The sequence below is a fragment of the Triticum aestivum genome, chromosome 7D (genome assembly GCF_018294505.1).
Source record: "Triticum aestivum cultivar Chinese Spring chromosome 7D, IWGSC CS RefSeq v2.1, whole genome shotgun sequence".
Classification (NCBI taxonomy): Eukaryota; Viridiplantae; Streptophyta; class Magnoliopsida; order Poales; family Poaceae; genus Triticum; species Triticum aestivum.
The window spans coordinates 598,911,171-598,917,968 of record NC_057814.1 but is presented as its reverse complement, the minus strand read 5'-3'; positions in this window follow the sequence as shown (position 1 = coordinate 598,917,968).

Here is a 6,798-nt window from a genome sequence, read left to right as displayed (position 1 = left end):
GTATTAGACCTAAATAATTGTTATTTGGTGACAGCGTTGAGCATGAACATTATATCTGGATCTTGTTTAATGCGAGACGGTTATTCATTTAAATCAGAGAATAATGGTTGTTCTATTTATATGAATAATATCTTTTATGGTCATGCACCCTTGAAGAGTGGTCTATTTTTAATGAATCTCGATAGTAGTGATACACATATTCATAATGTCGAAGCCAAAAGATGCAGAGTTAATAATGACAGTGCAACTTATTTGTGGCACTGCCGTCTAGGTCATATCGGTGTAGAGCGCATGAAGAAACTCCATACTGATGGAATTTTGGAATCACTTGATTTTGAATCACTTGGTACTTGTGAACCGTGCCTCATGGGCAAGATGACCAAAACACCGTTCTCCGGAACTATGGAGAGAGCAACAGATTTGTTGGAAATCATACATACAGATGTATGTGGTCCGATGAATATTGAGGCTCGAGGCGGATATCGTTATTTTCTCACCTTCACAGATGATTTGAGCAGATATGGGTATATCTACTTAATGAAACATAAGTCTGAAACATTTGAAAAGTTCAAAGAATTTCAGAGTGAAGTTGAAAATCATCGTAACAAGAAAATAAAATTCCTACAATCTGATCATGGAGGAGAATATTTGAGTTACGAGTTTGGTCTACATTTGAAACAATGCGGAATAGTTTCGCAACTCACGCCACCCGGAACACCACAGCGTAATGGTGTGTCCGAACGTCGTAATCGTACTTTATTAGATATGGTGCGATCTATGATGTCTCTTACTGATTTACCGCTATCGTTTTGGGGTTATGCTTTAGAGACGGCTGCATTCACTCTAAATAGGACACCATCGAAATCCGTTGAGACGACGCCTTATGAACTATGGTTTGGCAAGAAACCAAAGTTGTTGTATCTTAAAGTTTGGGGTTGCGATGCTTATGTGAAGAAACTTCAACCTGATAAGCTCGAACCTAAATCGGAGAAATGTGTCTTCATAGGATACCCAAAAGAAACTGCTGGGTATACCTTCTATCACAGATCCGAAGGCAAGATATTCGTTGCTAGGAATGGATCCTTTCTAGAGAAGGAGTTTCTCTCGAAAGATGTGAGTGGGAGGAAAGTAGAACTTGATGAGGTAACTGTACCTGCTCCCTTATTGGAAAGTAGATCATCACAGAAATCAGTTTCTGCGATACCTACACCAAGTAGTGAGGAAGTTAATGATAATGATCATGAAACTTCAGATTAAGTTATTACTGAACTCCGTAGGTAACCTAGATCAAGATCCGCACCAGAGTGGTACGGTAATCCTGTTCTGGAGGTCATGTTACTAGACCATGGCGAACCTACGAACTATGAAGAAGCGATGGTGAGCCCAGATTCCGCAAAATGGCTTGAAGCCATGAAATCCGAGATGGGATCCATGTATGAAAACAAAGTATGGACTTTGGTTGACTTGCCCGATGGTCGGCAAGCCATTGAAAACAAATGGATCTTCAAGAAGAAGACTGACGCTGATGGTAATATTACTGTCTATAAAGCTCGACTTATTGCGAAAGGTTTTCGACAAGTTCAAGGGATTGACTACGATGAGACCTTCTCACCCGTAGCGATGCTTAAGTCTGTCCGAATCATGTTAGCAGTTGCCGCATTTTATGATTATGAAATTTGGCAAATGGATGTCAAAACTGCATTCCTGAATGGATTTTTGGAAGAAGAATTGTATATGATGCAACCGGAAGGTTTTGTCGATCCAAAGGGAGCTAACAAAGTGTGCAAGCTCCAGCGATCCATTTATGGACTGGTGCAAGCCTCTCGGAGTTGGAATAAACGCTTTGATAGTGTGATCAAAGCATTTGGTTTTATACAGACTTTTGGAGAAGCCTGTATTTACAAGAAAGTGAGTGGGAGCTCGATAGCATTTCTGATATTATATGTGGATGACATATTACATATTGCAAATGATATAGAATTTCTGGATAGCATAAAAGGATACTTGAATAAGAGTTTTTCAATGAAAGACCTCAGTGAAGCTGCATATATATTAGGCATCAAGATCTATAGAGATAGATCAAGACGCTTAATTGGACTTTCACAAAGCACATACCTTGACAAAGTTTTGAAGAAGTTCAAAATGGATCAAGCAAAGAAAGGGTTCTTGCCTGTACTACAAGGTGTGAGATTGAGTAAGACTCAATGCCCGACCACTACAGAGGATAGAGAGAAGATGAAAGATGTTCCCTATGCTTCAGCCATAGGCTCTATCATGTATGCAATGCTGTGTACCAGACCTGATGTGTCCCTTGCTATAAGTTTAGCAGGGAGGTACCAAAGTAATCCAGGAATGGATCACTGGACAGCGGTCAAGAACATCCTGAAATACCTGAAAAGGACTAAGGATATGTTTCTCGTATATGGAGGTGACAAAGAGCTCATCGTAAGGGGTTACGTTGATGCAAGCTTTGACACTGATCCGGACGATTCGAAATCGCAAACCGGATACGTATTTACATTGAACGGTGGAGCTGTCAGTTGGTGCAGTTCCAAGAAAAGTGTCGTGGCAGGATCTACGTGTGAAGCGGAATACATAGCTGCTTCGGAAGCAGCAAATGAAGGAGTCTGGATGAAGGAGTTCATATCCGATCTAGGTGTCATACCTAGTACATCGGGACCAATGAAAATCTTTTGTGACAATACTGGTGCAATTGCCTTAGCAAAGGAATCCAGATTTCACAAGAGAACCAAGCACATCAGAAGACGCTTCAATTCCATCCGGGATTTAGTCCAGGTGGGAGACATAGAAATTTGCAAGATACATACGGATCTAAATGTTGCAGACCCGTTGACTAAGCCTCTTCCACGAGCAAAACATGATCAGCACCAAGACTCCATGGGTGTAAGGATCATTACTATGTAATCTAGATTATTGACTCTAGTGCAAGTGGGAGACTGAAGGAAATATGCCCTAGAGGCAATAATAAAGTATTATATATTTCCTTATATCATGATAAATGTTTATTATTCATGCTAGAATTGTATTAACCGGAAACATAATACATGTGTGAATACATAGACAAACAGAGTGTCACTAGTATGCCTCTACTTGACTAGCTCGTTAATCAAAGATGGTTATGTTTCCTAGCCATAGACATGAGTTGTCATTTGATTAATGGGATCACCTCATTAGGAGAATGACGTGATTGACTTGACCCATTCCGTTAGCTTAGCACCCAATCGTTTAGTATGTTGCTATTGCTTTCTTCATGACTTATACATGTTCCTATGACTATGAGATTATGCAACTCCCGTTTACCGGAGGAACACTTTGTGTGCTACCAAACGTCACAACGTAACTGGGTGATTATAAAGGTGCTCTACAGGTGTCTCCAAAGGTACTTGTTGGGTTGGCGTATTTCGAGATTAGGATTTGTCACTCCGATTGTCGGAGAGGTATCTCTAGGCCCACTCGGTAATGCACATCACGATAAGCCTTGCAAGCATTGTGACTAATGAGTTAGTTGCGGGATGATGTATTACGGAACGAGTAAAGAGACTTGCCGGTAACGAGATTGAACTAGGTATCGAGATACCGACGATCGAATCTCGGGCAAGTAACATACCGATGACAAAGGGAACAACGTATGTTGTTATGCGGTCTGACCGATAAAGATCTTCGTAGAATATGTGGGAGCCAATATGGGCATCCAGGTCCCGCTATTGGTTATTGACCGGAGAGGTGTCCCGGTCATGTCTACATAGTTCTCGAACCCAAAGGGTCCGCACGCTTAAAGTTACGATGACAGTTATATTATGAGTTTATGTGATTTGATATGCCGAAGGTTGTTCGGAGTCCCGGATTAGATCACGGACATGACGAGGAGTCTCGAAATGGTCGAGACGTAAAGATTGATATATTGGACGACTATATTCGGACACCGGAAGTGTTCCGGAAAAGTTTCGGAATAAACCGGAGTGCCGGAGGGTTACCGGAACCCCCCGGGGAAGTATTGGGCCTTGGTGGGCCTTGAGGGGAGAGAGAGGGAAGCAGCCAGGAGGTGGCGCGCCCCCTCCCAAGGGGAGTCCTAGTTGTACTAGGAGAGGGGGGCGCAGCCCCCTTTCCCTCTCCCTCTCCCTCTCTTTCCTTCCCCCCTTCTTTCCGAGTAGGACTAGGAAAGGGGAGTCCTACTCCTACTAGGAGGAGGACTCCCCCTCTCTCCTTGGCGCGCCTAGGGCAGCCGGCCTCCCCCTTGCTCCTTTATATACGGGGGCAGGGGGGCACCTAAGAACACACTTGATATACGATATTTTAGCCGTGTGCGGTGCCCCCCTCCACCAGATTACACCTCGATAATACCGTCGCAGAGCTTAGGCGAAGCCCTGCGTCGGTGAAACATCATCATCGTCACCACGCCGTCGTGCTGACGAAACTCTCCCTCAACACTCGGCTGGATCGGAGTTCGAGGGACGTCATCGAGCTGTACGTGTGTAGAACTTGTGAGGTGCCGTACGTTCGGTACTTGATCGGTCGGATCGTGAAGACGTACGACTACATCAAACGCTTTGTGATAACGCTTCCGCTGTCGGTCTACGAGGGTACGTGGACAACACTCTCCCCTCTCGTTGCTATGCATCACCATGATCTTGCGTGTGCATAGGAATTTTTTTGAAATTACTACGTTCCCCAACAGGTAGAGCTCTCTGGCACGTCCTCGACGGTAGCACAACACCCCGAGGAGGTGCGCTTGCCGGAGTGGGTGCGAGTCTTGCCGGTCTTCTTCTTCCGTCCCGGGCCTTCAGCGGCAGGAGCAGGTGCCTTGACGGCAGCTGCTGCAACTGCTTCCCAGTAGAGTTGGTCGGCGCAGATCAGTGCGTCCTTCTTGTCGGAGGGGACAGAGATGATGGTCAACGGCCCGGGCATCTTGAGCATGTTGCAGGCGTAGTGTGACGCCGCCATGAACTTGGCTAGTGCCGGGCAGCCGAGGATCCCGTTGTAGGGCAAGGGGATCTCGGCCACGTCGAAGACGATCCTCTCCGTCCTGTAGTTCACCTCTCCTCCAAATGTCACGGGCAGTGTGACCTTTCCCTTTGGCTGGCTCCTCCCCAGATTGACCCCCTGAAACGTGCCCGTTTCCTCGAGGTCTCCATCAGGGATTTGCAACCGTTTTATCACGACAGGCGAGATCAGGTTCAGGCCGGCCCCGCCGTCAACCAACATCTTGTTCACCCTGAGGTTGCGTATCGTTGGTGAGACCAACAATGGCAAACACCAGACCGCGGCAGTGCGGTCAGGGTGGTCCTCGGAGTCAAAGATGAGGGGCGTGCTAGACCACTTCAGCGGCTTCTGAGCGTCGAACGACGGCTCTGCTGCTGTATTCTCACGCGCCCACTGCTTGAGCTGGCGGTGAGAGGTATGCAGCGAGGCGCCGCCATTGACGCACATGGCCTCCGTAGCCTTCTGGAACCCTTGATCACCAGACTCGTCGTGATCATCGTCTTCTTGTTTCTTGTCGCGGCCCCGGGCAGGCCTCTCTTGCTGGTTGTCCTTGCCGGGGCGGCCTCCTTGGCCGCCACGCTTCTTGCCAGATCCTTCAGCATCGTCCTGGTCCTTCTCCTTGTCCCGCCTCTCGTACTCAGCCTTTTGCTTCTCAGCAAGCAGCTCGACTTGTCGGCAGTTCTGGAGGTCGTGGCCCTTGGTGCGGTGGATCTTGCAGTACTGCTTGCTGGAGCTTCCTGGCTTGTCGGTAGCCGCCAAGGCCCGGCAGGCGGCACACCCGACAATCTCCTTGCCGGGGGCGTCTTCCTTGACCTTCTCGCCGGCACCGGTATCATCAGATCCCTCAACGGCAAGCACGGCCTTGCCTTTGCGTTTCCTGTTGCGACGCCGGCCCTTCTTCGTCGGGGTGGCGGCGTCTTCATCGGTAGAGTCGGTTTCCGCGCCGGCGTCTTCGCCGGGGTACTTCCTTCCCTCTTCAGCCCGGGCGCACCTATCGGCCAGAACGTAGAGCTCGGCCACATCCTTAACTTTGGTCATCGCCAGTTCTTCGCGCATCTTGCGATTGCGCATGTTCTGGTGGAACGCGCTAATCACAGCGGCGGCATGAACGTTGGGGATGTTGTACTGCACCCGGCAGAATCTCTGGATGTACTTGCGCAGGGTCTCCCCTTCCTTCTGGGGAATGATATGCAGATCACTGGCCTGGCCATGAGCTTGGTGGCCTCCTGTGAAGGCGCCAACGAACTCATGGCACAGATCCAACCAAGAAGAAATGGAATCCACCGACAAGTGCATCAACCAAGACATCACATTGGGCTTGAGCGCTAGCGGGAAATAGTTGGCAAGCACCTTGTCGTCGCGAGCCCCAGCAGCCTGCATCGCGATGGTGTAGATGCTGAGGAATTCGGACGGATGGGTCTTGCCGGTGTACTTCTCGCCGACGTCGGGCTTGAACGTGCGGTGGGACAACCAGTGGAACTGCCGCAGCTCACGGGTAAAGGCCAGGCAGCCCACCTCGTAAGGTAGGCCGCCGGGGCCCCCCGGTGCCGGGTGGTCCATAGCGGGTCCCGCCCGCTTGTCCGACTGGCGGCGTGTTTCACGCCGGCGCTCGACGGTGGTTCGAGCTTCTTCGTGAGCTCGCTCCCGAAGGACCTGGCGCTGGTCACGGAGGGTCCGCGGGTCGGACGACGCTATGGAGATGTTATCGCAAGCGTCGTCGCGACGGGCCTACGCCCGCGGCGGCTGGCGAGGAGGAGGAGAGTGCACCGTGGCCGCAGCTCCCCCGGTCCTCCCAGC